The sequence below is a fragment of the Pan troglodytes genome, chromosome 4 (assembly GCF_028858775.2).
Source record: "Pan troglodytes isolate AG18354 chromosome 4, NHGRI_mPanTro3-v2.0_pri, whole genome shotgun sequence".
NCBI lineage: Eukaryota > Metazoa > Chordata > Mammalia > Primates > Hominidae > Pan > Pan troglodytes.
Window position 1 is genome coordinate 76,402,191 of NC_072402.2, and position 17,034 is coordinate 76,419,224.

The following is a 17,034-nucleotide window of genomic DNA, read 5'->3' on the forward strand; positions in this document are numbered from 1 at the left end:
AGAAAAGGTCTTAGAAGAGGGCTGTATTGTATTTTTTTGTGCATCTCAATTTTCCAGGTTCCTCCCCACCCCCATGTGAGCATCTCCAGGCATTATGTGAAATAGTTAATCATATCCTTTTCAGGGCAGGGTTTAAAGAAGGATGTTAGGGATAGAGGTCACCAGACCCCTGGATAGGGAAGGGACCATTGAGAGACAAGGTACATAAAGGGGAGGGGATTTACTTTGGGGGAGCTCAATTGTACTGTTCTCAGAACAGTGTAACTAGAAAACAGGGTGCACTCAATTCGTTGGGCAAGAAAATCCTGCGTGTGTTGCAGGGGTTAAGTGGTTGAAGGCCAGCACTGTGTTTATCAGTGGGTGGGAAATGGGGAGGAAACTACACACACCCAGAAGATCCCCTGTAAACAAGCCCGGGCCCAGGAGGAAGGAAGTGGCTGTCAGAGAATTAGTAAGGATGAAAGTTGCCCTGAAACATCCTTGTGTTTGAGTTAAAGTTGATGTTAATTTTAATATTGAAGAATAAAATAGGTTTTTTCTCCAATACTAGGTGATCTTACTGTTTACTCCAGGAGCTAAAGACTTTAGCTAGAAATAGTAAATTCTTTTAAAGGCTCAGATTTCCTAACTGGCAGAAGAGGGCATATCTTCAACAAAGGGTACTGTGTTTGTCTTTAAGGGATCTACCTTTACACTGGGGAATAATGAGGGGAAGTGTAAAAACAAGCCTACATCATATCATCTGAAATATTTCTTTCTATTCACATTCAACTGGGCTCTCTTTCCTATTAAATCAAACATACTGTCATTTCTTACTTGCAGTGTCTTCCATAATCTGGCCCAGAATGTACTCAATCTCATTTCCCAACTTTATAGCAGGCAATCCCTGCTTCAGTCTTGGTCTCCTCAATCTCCTGAAAACACACTTAGCCCTGTTTGCCAGCCATATCCTCTTTTTGCCTTTTGACTTGTCCCTCCCCTTCCTTTTGAGGACCAAGCCAAATCCTAATTTCCATGAAGACTGCCTCAAGAAGTGAAGGCTTTTTATCCCTCCTCTGAAGAGCACACAATGCATGCATCTCTTCTGAGACTAAGACGCACCTACTTGGAAGATTCTGACATGCCTGTGTAGACAGACAGCTGGGTAGGTCTGTTTGCATGAACTAAAAACATGCTGCTTAAGAGAGCAGGACTGGAGTGCCCTGATAAAGGTCAGAGTCGAGGCAGACAGACAAGGCTGGCTAAAACTTGGTTCCAGAGGGCAAAGGCGAAACTGGGAATGGCATCGTGTCTGCATTTGCATTTTTATTCTGGCTCAGCTCCACCCCCAGAACTCAGGGCTGAGTCTCAAAGAGGAGTGGCTAAAAGCTAAATAAAAAGATGTTTCATTGAACATGTATTAAGACAGTGAGGCACAAGTGACTTTTCTTTGGGATTGCATGAACATAGTAAAACAAAAGGGGAAGAGAGGTGTTCAGGGCAACCTTCTCATTGAACATCCTGGTGCTGTGGCATTTTGAGGTCTCCAGGCCACCTGTGGGGGCAGTTCCTTAGGGAAACAGTGGTCCCCGGAGGAAGTTGTGGCAGCACCCATAGAAAAGGTTGCCAGATAAATACACAATGCCCACTTAAATGTGAATTCAGAGAAACAGCAAATAACTTCTTAGTATATCTCATACAACATTTGGGCATAGTTATACTAAAAATTATTTGTTGTTCCTCTGAAATTCACATTTAACTGGGTGTTCTACATTTTTATTTGTAAACCTGGCAACACTAACATAAGGGATGATTGTGCCCGAAAGAAGGTAGAGTTTCCAGGCCAAGCACCGTGGCCTGTAATTCCAACATTTGGGGAGGCTGAGGTCAGTGGATTGCTTGAGCTCAGGAGTTCAACCAGCCTAGGCAACATAGCAAGACTCTGTCTATAAAAAAAATTTAAAAAAATTAGGCGAGCGTGATGGTGTGTGCCTGTGGTCCCAGCTACTTGGGAGGCCAAGGTGGGAAGATCACTTGAGCCTGGGAGATCAAGGCTGCAGTGAGCCATGTTCAAGCCACTGCACTCCATCCTGAGTGACAGAATGAGACCCTGTCTCAAAAAAAAAAAAAAAAAAAGTCCAATAGGGTCCAACTATACTTGGAGGAGGGAATTCTAACATGATGGCTGGGTATTGGCAACTTCCCTTTCTCAAGAAAAAGATGAAGCATTGAGAAGAGAAAGCCTTTTGACCCTTCCACTTGCTTCATACCTTTCAATCACTCCTGATGCCTTCAGTGATGACAGCTGTCTAGAGGCTGTGAAGTACAAGCAGGAGGATGAAAGGCCAAGAGGCCAAAATGGTGAAGCCAAAGGTTGAAAAGAGCCTGGGTCCTTAAGGACGTTGCCAGGATCCATCCAGGGAGGCTCAACCTTTCTGAGATACACAGCTGCACAGGGCTGGCTTCAGACCTAAAGAACATTTGGGTTCTATTAAGAAGAAAAAAGAAGAGAATGACTGCTGGGTAGGCCGTCAACAATGTGACTGACAATCTAACCAGCAGCCACACAATGTCCACAATATGTGGACATTGATTCTTTAAAGCTCTGATTATTGACCACATAACTGAGTTTTTAAATATATACACAGATATTAGGAGTCTAGGAAGAAAAAGAAGATAGGAAAGTATAGTGCAATAAAAGTGCCCGTACTCCCCTTTACTTGTTTGTTGTTTTCAATTGACTACCAATGTGGTAGAATGTCAAGCATAGTAGACATCCTTTTTTTTTTAAGTACCAACTTAGTTCACTTATTCCCCGAAAGATCAGTGCTCATATTCTTTCTTATCTGCAACCGGGTCACTGGATTCCTTATTTCCCGTCTTCTCCCCTATGTACATGCCTGCCTCCGGAACATATCCTTTCAGTAGTCAGGGAGAATTTAAAGACCTATAACCTCATAGCCCCAGTTTAGTCAACTTTGCCATTTATCAGTCATTCTTAAACCCACACTAAGCTTTGCATCTGCTTGCCTCCAGATTTCTCCCGTTGTGAGACATTTAATATTTTTGTTGCTGGAGACACTATCGGATGCTCTATTACTTAGGGCCAAAAGCATGCCTAACTGATAGAGAAGCTGCAAGGATTTCTTGATGACCTCACATGAGACACCTTTTTCAACTTTCAGAAATGCTTAGGCGAAACTTTCCAGGCAACTGCAGTCCTAAGGTATCAGGTCGAGGAGAGGGCCAGCCAAACGTAGGTTACACTTGGCATTTATCTTGAGAAGTTAATGATACTGGATGTGAGTATGCAGTGAGCCTCCATGTGGACTTCAGCTCCTGAGAGCTCAGAGGGTCTCCTTTATACTTTCCCCTGCTGCACTACTCAATGTGTGATTATTAATTGACTACTTAAAGTATGTAATTGATTGATGGAGCATATCCAACGTAAGCTACATCTGGAAGGAGGGATTTGGAAGATGGTGTGGAGTAAGGAGCACATTGTGGGTTAGAAGGTGAGAACAGAGGTCCTGGAGCAAGTCATTAGCACAGCACATTTGGTGCATGGGGGGACTGGGTCACCTGCAAAGCGTTGGTAAGGGCTTTGGTCTGTGGGGAGCAAATGGACTGTTGGACATGCTGCTGGGAGTTTGGAGCTAATGCAGTGGAACACTGGGAGCCACTGCAGTCCTTGAATAGTGGAAGAATATAAAGACAGAAATATCTTAGGGGAATTCATTAGCCAGCAGCCTGTAAGAAACATAAAAGTTAAAAGAAAGATATTAGAGGCACAGAGGGCAGTTACGAAGCTCTTAAAGTAATAGAGGAATGTATTAGTATGGTGCTAGGGAAGCAGGAAGGAAAGTAGTGAATATTAGAAACAGTTCAATTGAATAATTGACAGAAGGCCAGATAAGATAACTGTTATTTGCTTGATGTCTACTCTGTGCTAAGCACTTTACATATATTGCCCAATTTAGCCCTTGTGAGTTGTATTATAGCCCCTATCCAGTGGGTAAGACCAATCTGTAAACAGAACAATATTACAGAGTGGCAGCAGTTCTAATAGAGGTGGATATAGGAATACTATTGCGGGCATTCAGGAAAGAGCCACAGGTCTGGGGAAGGTCTGAAAGATGAGTGGAAATTTAACAGATGGAAAAGCCAGGAGAGACCATTCTGGATAGATAGGTGGCATATGTAAAGCATTTCTTTCACAAAATCCTTCCATGTCTTTTGCAGAGTCAAAGGAGTCCCTCTTGCATCAGGAGTCCCTTTTGCATCAGTACAAAGGAGTCCCTCTAATGATGAGATATTTGTGAGATACCAAAAGGACTTTTTGGTGCCCTTAAGTAATACCATGTAGGTAGCTGCCAGTTGGTCATCAAAGAAAAACTATAGCTATAAGCCAGAAAAGGAAACATCTGCAGAGATTCCTGCTGGAATGCGAGCACTGCGATGTGGTGATATGAGAGATGGAAGAGTCCTGAAGTTCTTCCCAGGTCCCTCCTACCTCCATCCTTCCCAGGATCACCCAGGGCCACCTGACTCCCCCACTGTTCCAACCCCTGCCTGTTCTCCTGTCCACACTAGGGCTACATGTGTTCTGAGCACAAAGATAGAACCAGCATCCTCTGCATCCCTCACCTATTCCCTCTGGAGGCCGACTGCTCTGGGGCCTCAGGGAGACCGGGAGGCTGCAGCTCTCTCCTCTGACACCTTTCTGAGTAGCACAGACAACTCTTCTCAAGACTCTCTGAGGCTGAGGCTTTCTGACATTTAGTCTAAGGTCCCTGGGACACAACAGCAGAGGCTTCCTGCCCCTCACCTTTCAGTCATCAGGACAATATTTGGTTGCTTGTTTGCTTCCTCAGCCACCCTTGGAGATAGGCAGGAGACCTCAGATAACCCCAGTTGTGAGAGAGATCATTGTGGTCTCAGAGAACAAATGCTGCAGATGCTGTCACGTCTCTTGCTCGACTGGTTAGAACATTTTGGTTCCTTTGGGGATGATAAAAAGACACCACGTTCTCCTCTTCTACAATTCATTCAAAAAGTTAGCATCGGTTTCCATGTTTCTGATTCTGCCACCACTGCGAACCTATTCTTCCAAGTGCCACAAATATTATAATAACATTTCTCTTCCTATTACTCTTCCTTCAAATAATTCCTAAGGAATATACCCAATAGCACAGGAATCAGGTAGTCAGGGGAGCCAGGAGCCTGCAGACCTGCACTTTGCTTTGGATTGCGGCTCTATCCATCCACTGTGTGCCGTTGAACAAGATACCACTCTTGTGAGCCTCGATTTCACCATTTGTTAAAGAGATGTACCAGAGTTTGCTCCCCCTTCCTCAGTCTTTCCTCGAGGACTGGACGAGGCCACATATATCACAGTGACATGGGATGTACAGGGTATGATACATACGCATTGTCATCAGGCAGCAGAACAAAATAGTTAACAGCACAGATGCTGGAGACACACTGCCAGTTTTCTTCTCTGGAAAATCAGGATAAGGATGTAGATTGAAAGCTCTGAAATCCCCAAAGCCCAGAAAACCAAAAGCTTTTTCATAAGTGGCATACTCAAACTTATTTGGTGTCACATTCAATGTGATGGTTTTGGTGGGCTTTGTCTAGCCCACTGGCTGCAGAAATGTCCATGTGCTTGTTTACTAAGTGCTGCCCTAGACCCCTCTGGGAATCATTACATAATACACAGTGTAGGCACCATATTGTTTTTCTATGATATGAACAATTCAGTATTGGAAACACATTTGGCCTCAAGGATTTTGGATATAGGATTGTGGGCCTTCAGTACTGAACTCACAGGGCTGCTATGAGCAGTCAGTTGATTCAGGTAAAGCTCTAATAAGAGTGCCTGGCCCACAGTAGGTGCTCAATGGATGGATGTTACCTGCCATTACTGTTCCTTCTGTTATGCAACCCTGAGCACCTCGAACAATTTCCACATTGCCCTGGACCTCCTATTTGTGCCCTGGAACCATTAATGTCTGGATTTCTCTCTATTCAATCACACAGCACCAGACTCACCTGAGGTTCTGTCTTCTCAACTCTCCACCAAAATGCTCTCCTTGTTAGGAATGTGGAAATCCTCTCGGTAGCAACCCTCACACCCTTCCCTCTGCCTTCTTGGTAGTGAAGGAGGCTGGGAGAGGGCTCTGGGAAGAATCCCAGCAGTGTCTCAGGCACCTAGCTCACCCCGACATGCCTCCTATGGGCTGCATGGCTGAGATCCCATATGTGTGGGTGCAGCTCTGCTTCCTTTAGAGAAATTAATCCCACCTTTCTAGACCTCCGTTTCTCATGAATAAAACACAACAGTCAGTCTAGATGAGAATGACATGCCTTCTGGCCCCCTGAAATCCTACCTCCCGGACATCTTGGATGCCACTTCAGCAGTCAGGTGATGTGAGAGGGGGGATGAAAGCTACCTCACTTAAGCTCCAAGTATGGTAGTACATCCAGCCCCAAGAGGGCCAAATGCAAAGCATTCTGGAACTTTGTTACCACAAGACATTAGATCCTCTTTTCCTGACTCCTGGGTACTGAAACCAACCTGACTGTAGAAACAGGCCTTTGGTCATCCTCTGGACAAGTTCAGACATGAACTGGACAGTCTCACATTCAAGGAGGTGCAGCTGGGAGCCAGAGGGCCGCAGGCAAGGATGCCACACACTGATTCAGGCAGAGACCAGGCAGCACACTGACCAGTACCGGGATCTGGTCCAAAGACAATAGAACCCTGATGTGGTGGTGAGAGAGGCTGAGGCAGGAGCAGGAGAGGGACTTTGGGGAGTGACTGTGGTTCAGGGTAGGGTTCTAGTTCAGGAGGGAGACACATATGAGGGAGGGTGTGTGAGGAGAGGGGAAACATGACAGAAGACTGGTGCTGTAGACTCGGTTACCCAGAGGTGGGGTGAATCACCATGACCCTAAAATCATGGGCTCCCAGGGCTCTTTCCTAGAGCACCAAATGCTGCCATACTGTGACAAGACACTGTTAGATGCCAGTCTCACCTCCCTATTATCCTTATGAAAAGAACCCAATTTTATTTTAGAAACAGTCTAACTGATTAAAAACACTTACATCCCCAGAGTCCCAGGTATGTTTAGTAAGCTAAGCAGACATTCCTGCAAAGGGCTGCAGGAAAATGTGTTAAAGGGGTCAATTCAGTTAGCATTTGCTTTTTCCCTTTATCCTTTCCCCCCTTTTTTGTGCATGGAACTCATTCAGGATGCTGAAAGAAAAAACAGCCGTCTAGTGAGCAGGAAGCCCCAAGTCACAGGCTCAGCCTGGGAGAGCTGAAAGCTAAAAGAAGCCAAAGACCCTGATGGCTCTGGAGAAGTCACAAGACAGCCCTGAATGCTCTTGCAGCCTCCTGTCATGTGAGAAAGATAAACTCTTCTTTGGTGAATCTATTGTATTGGGTTTTTGTTTTACACAAGCAAACTTAATCCTAATAGGCACACATACCTACCTTACACAATTGTCATGAGGGTTAGATGTATTTGGAGACTCTGAAGGGTTGAAGTGAACCCAGAAGATATAGCTTATCACCCAGAATCCTGCTTTGGAGACTTTATCCTTTCTTAAGCCCCTGTAGGTGGTGGAGACTTAAGCTACTGATAAACTTCCTGCCTCCAACATGATCTACGCAAGACTTAGTGGGGTTAGGGTAACCCTGAGACCACACTGGGGAGCTGTCAGTAAATCTAGCTGCAGGAAAGCAGTTAAAAACAGCAGGAGAAGCAAGTTAAAGGATGACATGGTGGCTTACTGCAAATCATCTGCACTTCTAGAAAAAATGTTTCTGAGTATGTCAATGGTGGGTCATTGTAGCACCTTCACATTCCAAGCACACATCATTCATTCACTTCCTGAATGTCTGTAGCATGTCAGACACTGTATTAGGTGCTGGAGAAACAAAGATGGATAAAAATACAGTCCTTGGCCTCAAGCATCTTCTCTGGGTCTCACACTTTTGGGGAAATGGAAACCAAAAGATGAAGGGTCTATTTGAGTTAAATATGAGGAAGAGAAAAAACTCTGAATACTGAAATTGCTGTCATTTTGCATCCTCTGGCTGATGCTGCAAAAATAATATACCCCAGCTTTTAGGAGGCGAGGGGATATTTCCAATCTAGACTGAAGTGGAAAGTTACTAGGATGCTAAAAAATCAGCTTACATAATTATGGGCTGATGTCAAACAAACTATAGAAGGTTCTTAATTTCTGGTATTTCCTTGGGCTGTAAATAAACTACCACTTGACCCAGGTAAAATATGCTGTCTCCTTAAATGGAAAAATACTCAGATGGTGGGAATTTTATGCTGTTTATCAACAAGAAGCTGTTGGGTCTTCAGTGATACCCACTGTACCACATTCTGGCCAGCTGACTAAGGTGGCTCCAGCCCACCATATTTCAAATAGCTGCTCCTGACAGAAAGGCATTAGAGTATACAGTATATCTGCTCTGTTCTAGGGCATTAAAAAAAGAGTATGCAGTGTAGGCCATGCTTTGGAGTTCATGCTCTGGAGTAAGAACACCTGACTTTGAATCCTAACTTTGCTACCTACAGCTTGTGAGAAGCCAGGCAATTCCTTGGCATCACTGAGCCTCGGGTCATGAATGACATGGATATGATAATTCCTACCACATAGGCTTGTTAAGATGATTAAAAATATTGTGCAAAGGATGTTCAGTGCTTGGCACAGATTTAGAGCTCAAATGTTTTGATTGTGGGGAAAATGAGGTGGGGAAGCAAAATGAGGGAATGCAAAATCTTTTCTCAGAGGAATCATCCGGGCTGGAGCCAATTTACCCCAAATGGACTTCCTCGTACCAGGCGTAGTCATATTCTCAACAGACCTCAGAGCCAGTTCAACCTCTGTTTTCCCTCATTCTGCCCCAATCACTTGGAAGCTGCTGGAGAATGTGTGACTCCCCAGTTATTTAACCAGAGAGCTGTATTTAGGTGGTGCTGAATGTTCATTGTGAGGGCAGACATGTGGGCAGTTCTGTAGGGTCCGTAGAATGAGCAGGTAGGTCCAATGCTCCCTGGGATGATTCTGCTTTGTGATGCTATTTAAAGGTTTTCATGAAAGGCTTCTTTATATAAAGGCATTGGCTTTCTCATCTCTTCAGTGGAGGTGATTATACCAACCTCATCTGATCATCATGGGAATTAAACCAAATGAAAAAGCACCCAGCATGCTGACTGGGAGGAAGTACGCACTCAATAAACATTGCTTTATCCTTTCCCATGACCAGCGCTGGTGTCATGCTGCCCTCAACCAACAGTATTACTGTCAATGTGCTGACAATGTGTGGCAGGAGAAATAAAGGAATCTACTCTTAACCACTTACACTTCAGTTAGAATTACTCTTGCGAGCCAGGTCATCATTTCCTAATTCTTTTTAACTCTGGTGCACATTAGATTTACTGGGCAGAATTTTTAAAACTACTGATGTCCAGCACGCACCCCTCCTCCCACCCCAAGAGAATCTGATCTAATGAATGGCTCCTTAAAAGAATGAGCACTTCTCTGGCATTCAGTTTGTTTCTCTGTAAATTGAGAGGCAGAAAGGTAGAGCAAGTTACCATGTCGCACAACCAGAGAACACCCCAGGTCCACTGGAGCCCAGACAAGGGTGTTCACTGCAATGGATACTGTCTTTAGTTACAATTAGAATATTTTGTCTGTCATGGATTTTTTTGCATTAATTTTGATTTTAAAATATTGCATTAAAATATTATTTATCTCGATGATGGAGTTTTTTTGGCACCCTGTTAATTTGCACTTGAGGCCATACCCAAATGTTGGGGGAAACTTAAGAAAAAACCCTCAGCCCATGTGCCTTCAGTCTTGATTCCCATCTCCTCACACATCCTCTCTCATGCTTGTCTCTCTCCTGAACTACAGCCCTAGCCTGAATCCCAGCCGCTCCCCAAATCCCTCTCCTGCTTCCCCATCAGCCCCTCTCATCTGTGTCCTTTTGTCTTTGGACCAGATTCTGGTACTGGTCAGTGTGCTGCCTGGTTTCTTTTATTTATTATTTTGTTTTTTTTAAATTTTATTTTAGAGACAGTGTCTCACTCTGTCACCCAGGCTGGAGTGCAGTGGCACAATCCACTCACTGCAGCCTTGAACTCCCAGGCTCAAGCAATCCTCCTGCCTCAGCCTCCCACATAGCTGAGACTACAGGAACATGCCACCACACCCGGCTAATTTTTAAACTTTTTGTAGAGATGTCTGTCTCGCTATGTTGCTCAGACTGGTCTCAAACTCCTAGCCTCAAGAGATCCTCCCACCTCAGCCTCCTAAAGCATTGGGATTACAGGCGTGAGCCACCATGCCTGGCCTGGTCTCTGACTTTAATCAGTGGGTGGCATCCTGGCCCACAGCCCTCTGGCTCCCAGCTGGACCTCCTTGAACTTGGAACTGTCCAATTCATGTCTAGGAATTACATCTAAAAAGGAAAATGAACTGGACATCCTGTCCTTTTCCCTTTGGAAGTTCATTCTAAGCACCCCCTTCAGTTTTGCACTGTGTTACCAGGAGTGGTGATGGCCAGTCACAAGAATGAGGATGAGCGGCTGGTCTGTGGCTGAGTGGGGCACAGGCCAAGTGAATTCCTGAGGCTTCTCTACAAGAAATCAGTTGAGAGTAAACTTCAGACTGGTGAGATTTTGGCTGTGTCTCTTTAGCAGCTTAGGCAGCAAATGAAATGGAAGAAGTACTCATTCTTTATCCTGCCACTGGCTTAGAGTGAGTTTTGACTTTCGGTAGCTTGAAATTTGCAGCCCTTAATAATCTGAACTAGGAAAGAAAGGAACGGCAATACTAGAAGAATGCCTTCAGATGTAATTAGACAATTAGCTAACTGATTTGTCTGGCAGGAACACAATGCTTATCAGGTTAGGAAACAAGTCAACAGTTTGCAAAGAAAGATTCAGACAAAGTGGAGCCAGAACCAGGTAAAGCCTCTTCCTGGCAGGGTAGACAGATACTGGGGCTCATAGGAAAAGCCATACCCTGTCTGACATCATCTGCCTCACAGAGTCCTCCAGTACCCTCAAGGGCACCACTGAATTCTCCACAATTTCTCTAAACTCAATTTTCCTTTCCTTTGGTTTCAGTTCCCACTACAACAGAAGCTCCTTTAGGACGAGGACATTCTCAGACTGTGTTCAGTGCTGTATTCTTAGCGACTAGGATCATATCTCCCTCCTGATTATAACTTTGCATGATTGTTCCGTTTCCCTCAGAAGTAACACTGAAGTCCTTATGTGGCCTGCAGGCCTGCATGATCTACCCCCTGCTTACTAATTCAACTTCCAGTCAAGTCACCTTTCCATCATTCACTATGCTGCAAGCTCTGCCCCACCAGGCCTTTGCGTGTTTTCTCCAGCCAGAATTCTCTTCCTCCCTATGAACATGTGCTTTCCTGTGTGCATTGACTCACCATGTTGCACAACCAGAGAACACCCCAGGTCCACTGAAGCCCAGACAAGGGTGTTCACTGCAATGGATACTGTCTTTAGTTACAATTAGAATATTTTTGTCTATGATGGAATGTTTTGCATTAATTTTGATTTTAAAATATTGCATTAAAGTATTATTTATCTGGATGCTGGAGTTTTTTGGCACCCCGTTAATTTGCACTTGAGGCCATAGCCAACTGTTGGGGGAAACTTAAGAAAAAACCCTCAGCCCATGTGCCTTCAGTCTTGATCGCACATGGACACGCATGCACACATGCACAACAGAACCAGCTTCTTCTCAGCCTTCGTGTCTCTCTTTAAAGGTCCTGTCTCCAAGAAGCCTTCTCTGATGACCTGACCCATCCTGTCCCTCTTCTCCTTTACTCTCATTTCTACATTTTGTTTCTTTCATAGCACTTTTCTCAACTTGTAATTGAATATTTTAAAATTTGTTCCCCTGTTTATTGTCTGTCTGCATATTTGATTCGAAAATTCCCAAGGGAGAGACTATGATTCTGTCCTGTTGGGGATCAGAAAATGATACCCCCAGATGAAGGCCTCTAAAGCATCCCCCAGAGTAAAAGATTTTCTCTGACATTTTCCTGCCCTCCTGTCTGTGGCCTCTCATCCTCCCCCAAGACCAGACATAGAAACTAGAATCCATCTTCCCCAAGGCAGATTGTAGAAACCAGAACCCCTTTTCCCCAAAGCCAGCCATAAAACCTAAAAATATTACTCTAACTTCCCCCCAGCCTTTTTGTGTAAAAACTGGCCATAAAAAAAAAAATCGTCTAGGCCAGGCGTGGTGGTGGCTCATGCCTGTAATCCCAGCACTTTGGAAGGCTGAGGCAGATCACTTGAGCCCAGCAGTTCAAGGCCAGCCCGGCCAACATGGTGAAACCCTGTCTCTACTAAAAATACAAAAATTAGCTGGGTGTGGTGCTGTGGGTTTGTGGTCCCTGTTACAAGGGAGGCTGAGGTGGAAAGATCGCTTGAGCCCTAGAGGTTGAGGCTGCTGTGAGCTGAGATCACACCACTGCACTCCAGCCTGGGCTCACTGTAAGCTGGTGGCGGGATAAAGAATGAATACTTCTTCCAGGAGGAATTTCATTTGCTGCTTAAGCTGCTAAAGAGACACAGCCAAAATCTAACCAGTCTTAAGTTTAATTTTTAAAAATTTTTTAAAAATGATCTGACTTATCTTGTTTGATTGTAGGTCATAAGACCCCCATTTCAAGAGGGTCCTGCTGCATACCCAGAAGGAAGGAATACTGCACAGAGAAGCTAAGAGGAATTTAAACAGACAGACTTTGCTGGACTTTCCTACTCAGTCTATTAACATTAGATCATACCCTTTCTGCCCAGTCATTTTTCTCCATGGCTGTCCGTACTTCATTGAACCCAAGCCTAAAAATGGGCAGTTTCCCCGTATCTTTGAGTCTTTATTCTGAAGGCTCCGTGTAAAACTAGAATCAAATAAATCTGTATACCTTTTCTCCTATTAATCTGTCTTTTGTCAGTTGATTTTCAGTGAACCTACAGCGGATAAAAGGAGATTTTCCCCTGGCCTCCACAGTTCCAATATATCCATTCCCCTCTCAAAGACCCTGACATAGAATAGGTACTTACAAATTACTCGTTGAATGGATATGTGAATGAATGAATGAATGAACTTTTGTAGTATGTATGACCCTGTCCTAGACTAAAATATGAAGATGGGTCTCCCGATGCTCTCCCTAGTAGGTGTTCTTTCCTTGTTTGTGCCAGTGGCCAAACACTGCCCATTAGCTGCCTAGGCCTCCTTAAATGCTCCAGCCTTGGGTTTGACAGTCTAGATAGTGCCCCCATAAAATGCTAAAAGCTGAAATGTGAAGTGCTGCACATAATATTTAGCTTTTAACAGATGTACACCATTCTAAATACTACGGGAACATAGGGCATCAAGATAGTTTATGGGGAAATGATTTATGTGCAGACATGAGTGGTCATTCACCCTACAGGGCGGCCACCTGGCCTGTCATCTGTGCAGGGGGCAGATCCTGGCATACCGATTATAATCCATTTAAACCGAGTTCATCTGGGGTTTTCATGTTCCCTTGATCATTCTGAAGATATATTGGCTGTCTTGCACTATTTTCGTTTCTAACATACAATGGAAGAGAAATAACTGAAAGAGCATATGTCACAATGTCAATAGTGCTTACATTTAGATGTTGAGATAGGAGTGTTTTTAGCATTTCCCTCTTACATGTGTCTATTTTTAAATTTATCTTTATTGACAATATATTATTTTTATAATTTTAGAATACTTAAAGTATTACTTCACTTGTTCTCTTTTGTGTTTATATATATTTCAATTGTGTAAAGCTGAGCTGTCCAGTAGTATCCACTAATAGCATGTGAGAACTTAAATGAATCAAGATGAAATTCACTATAAGGAACTTAAACAAATTAACACGTGAAAAACAAACGACCCCATTAAAAAGAGGGCAAAGGACATCAAGAGACAATATTCAAAAGAAGACATACATGCTGCCAACAAGCAAATGAAAAAATGCTCAACATCTCTAATCATTAGAGAAATGCAAGTCAAAACCACAGTGAGATAGCATCCCATCCTAGTCAGAATGGCCGTTATTAAAAAGTCAAAAAATAACAGATGCTGGCAAGGTTGTGGAGAAAAGGGAACACCTATACACTGCTGGTGGGAATTTAAATTAGTTTATCCACTGTGGAAAGCAGTTTGGCAATTTCTCAAAGAACTTAAAGCAGAGGCTGGGCATGGTGGCTCACGCTTGTAATCCCAGCACTTTGGGAGGCCGAGGCGGGCAGATCATGAGGTCAAGAGATTAAGACCATCCTGGCCAACATGGTGAAACACGGTCTCTACTAAAAATACAAAAATTAGCTGGGCATGGTGGCACGCACCTTTAGTCCCAGCTACTCGGGAAGCTGAAGCAGGAGAATCGCTTGAACCTGGGAGGCGGAGGTTGCAGTGAGCTGAGATTGTGCCACTGCAGTCCAGCCTGGTGACAGAGACTCTGTCTCAAAAAACAACAACAACAACAACAACAACAAAACAAAAAACAAAAAAACCAGAACTACCGTTTGACCCAGCAATCCCATTATTGGGTATATAACCTAAGGAATATAAATTGTGCTACCACAATTTATGTATCTTCATCGCAGCACTATTCATGACAGCAAAGAAATAGAATCAACATTAATACTCTTAACAGTAAACTGGATAAAGAAAATGTACATATACACCACAGAATACTATGCAGCCATGAAAAAGAATGAGATACTATCCTTTGCAGGAACATGGCTAGAACTGGAGGTCATTTTCCTAAGTGAACTAACACAGGAAGAGAAAACCACACACCACATGTTTTCACTTATTAGGGGGAGTTAAACATTGAGTACATACGGACACAAAGAAGAGAACAAGAGACACCCGGGGCTACTTGAGGGTGGAGAGTGGGAGGAGGATGAGGATAAAAAAACTACTTGTCAGGTTCCATGCTCATTACCTGGGTGACAAAATCATCTGTACACCAAACTCCCATGACACACAATTTGCCTATATAACCAACCTGCACATGTACCCCTGAAACTAAAGTAAAGGTAAGCAAAAAATGAAATCCAATTAAAATGCAGTTCCTCAGTCACAGTAGCCATGTTTCAAGTGCTCAGTAGCACATAGAGCTAGTGGCTAGTATTTTGGACAGTGCAGAATAGAATATTTCTATTAGTACAGAAAATTCCACTGGAAAATTCTGGTGTAGAGTGTGTAGGTTTTAGCCATTTGAATATAAAGATAGAGACTTGCAGGTGGTGAAGAGTTATGTGCTGCAAACAAAGATTTGAAAAGAGCAACTGTCTGAGTTCTTTGTGATCCAAATGCAGTGGTATTGATTACTCATTGAAGGGAGACCTTGTTACGCTCACCAGTGTCCTTGGAAGGGTGCTTGATGAGGGAAATGTGTCCCTGAAATTTTATGGTTGCAGAGGCTGATAACTGAGTTTAGCCTCCTGAGACTTTTTACAAGGCAATCTGAAAAGCCTGGGCAAAATGCCCACCATGATGTGTCACTCCTAGGACCTAACTTGCTATAGGAAATTCCCATAGGCTTACCTGAAATCAGATTCCCTATTTCCTATTCCCATCAAAAGGCTTTTAGCGTCTATTCTTGGATGACTCCCTTTTGCTAAACTACAGGATAACCTAATGCTAAAGCAAATTTATTGGGCAACCAGCCCAGGAGGTCATGCTCAGTAACTTGTCCAGGCTTTTCTTTGAAAGACTTAGGGACTAAGTGACCTTTGACACAACAGAGCAAAATGTAAGCAGCTCTACTTGCTCTGTAATTATCAAAATTTGTTTGGTTTCAAGATGAATCCTCAAACCCACATTCTGGTTGCCTAAGGAATGCATCACATCTGCCTCAGCCTTTGTGAGAAAAGGGGACCTAAGTTATTAGCTGAGAAGTATAAGGATATAGCCATTCATGTTTTTTTTTTCTCCAACAAATGTTTAGTGAGCCCCTAAGTATCATGTGCTAGGTACTAGCAATAGGGCAGTGAATAAGACAGACCTGGAGACTGCCTTACAGAGTACCACCTCAAATCGTCACAACAGCAACTTTATCAAGGTTAAGAATAGTCTTAACCAGAAGTGAGCTGACACCCAAGGGTCTTTTATAGGCAAGAGTCAAGAGTGTCTCCAAAGTGCAGTAAAGATAAAACCCTAGCTACATGTCTAAAGCAGGAAGTTACAGAATGTATGGCTGTGCTTTCTATCAATTTGAGCTTCTCAAGGGAGCCCGTAAGCATCATTTAGGCCTGTGCAAGAGAAGAGAGTCAAAATGTTTCTGTAACAGGGATCCTGCAGGGGACATTAATTACTGTTGAAACAGTGCTGTGCAGTGGACTGCCAAGGTCTACAGTGTAGCTCACTGCCCTTTCTCCAGGGCCCTAGGTTAACATGGCACAGGGAAGATCTACCAAAATGTCCATGATGAAAGGTCGAGTTTCTTCAAATAAATAAGATTATGGAAATGGCGTGGAGAATGTGTGGCAATATGAAGACAGAAGGACAGAGCAAAATAAAAGGATGTCTTCTTAAAACATCTTCTTGCATATAAAAAACAAGAAATCAAAGATTGGATGCCAATTCTAAGAAACAGACACTCAGAGGATACCCTGCAAAGTATATCTAATTGGCTAGAAAGGGTAGACTAGTAAATTTTACTGTAAATCTCTCCTTTGGTGGGGCAAGCTTCCAAATCACACACTGTATTGATTGATGCTGCAGTGATACCTGACTGAGGCACAGAGACAGGGGAAGGAGGAAACGACATGCAAAGGCCCCCATGCTCCTGAAATAAACTTATCTGAGGAAAGGAAGTATATGGACTGACGGTTAGAAATCAGCATCAGGCATGGTGGAGGAGAGCTACAGCACATGTGAATGTTGCTAGAAGCTCTTTCATACCAATTCACACTGGCTCAGTGGCTGTGCTTTGGAAAACATTTGTTGAG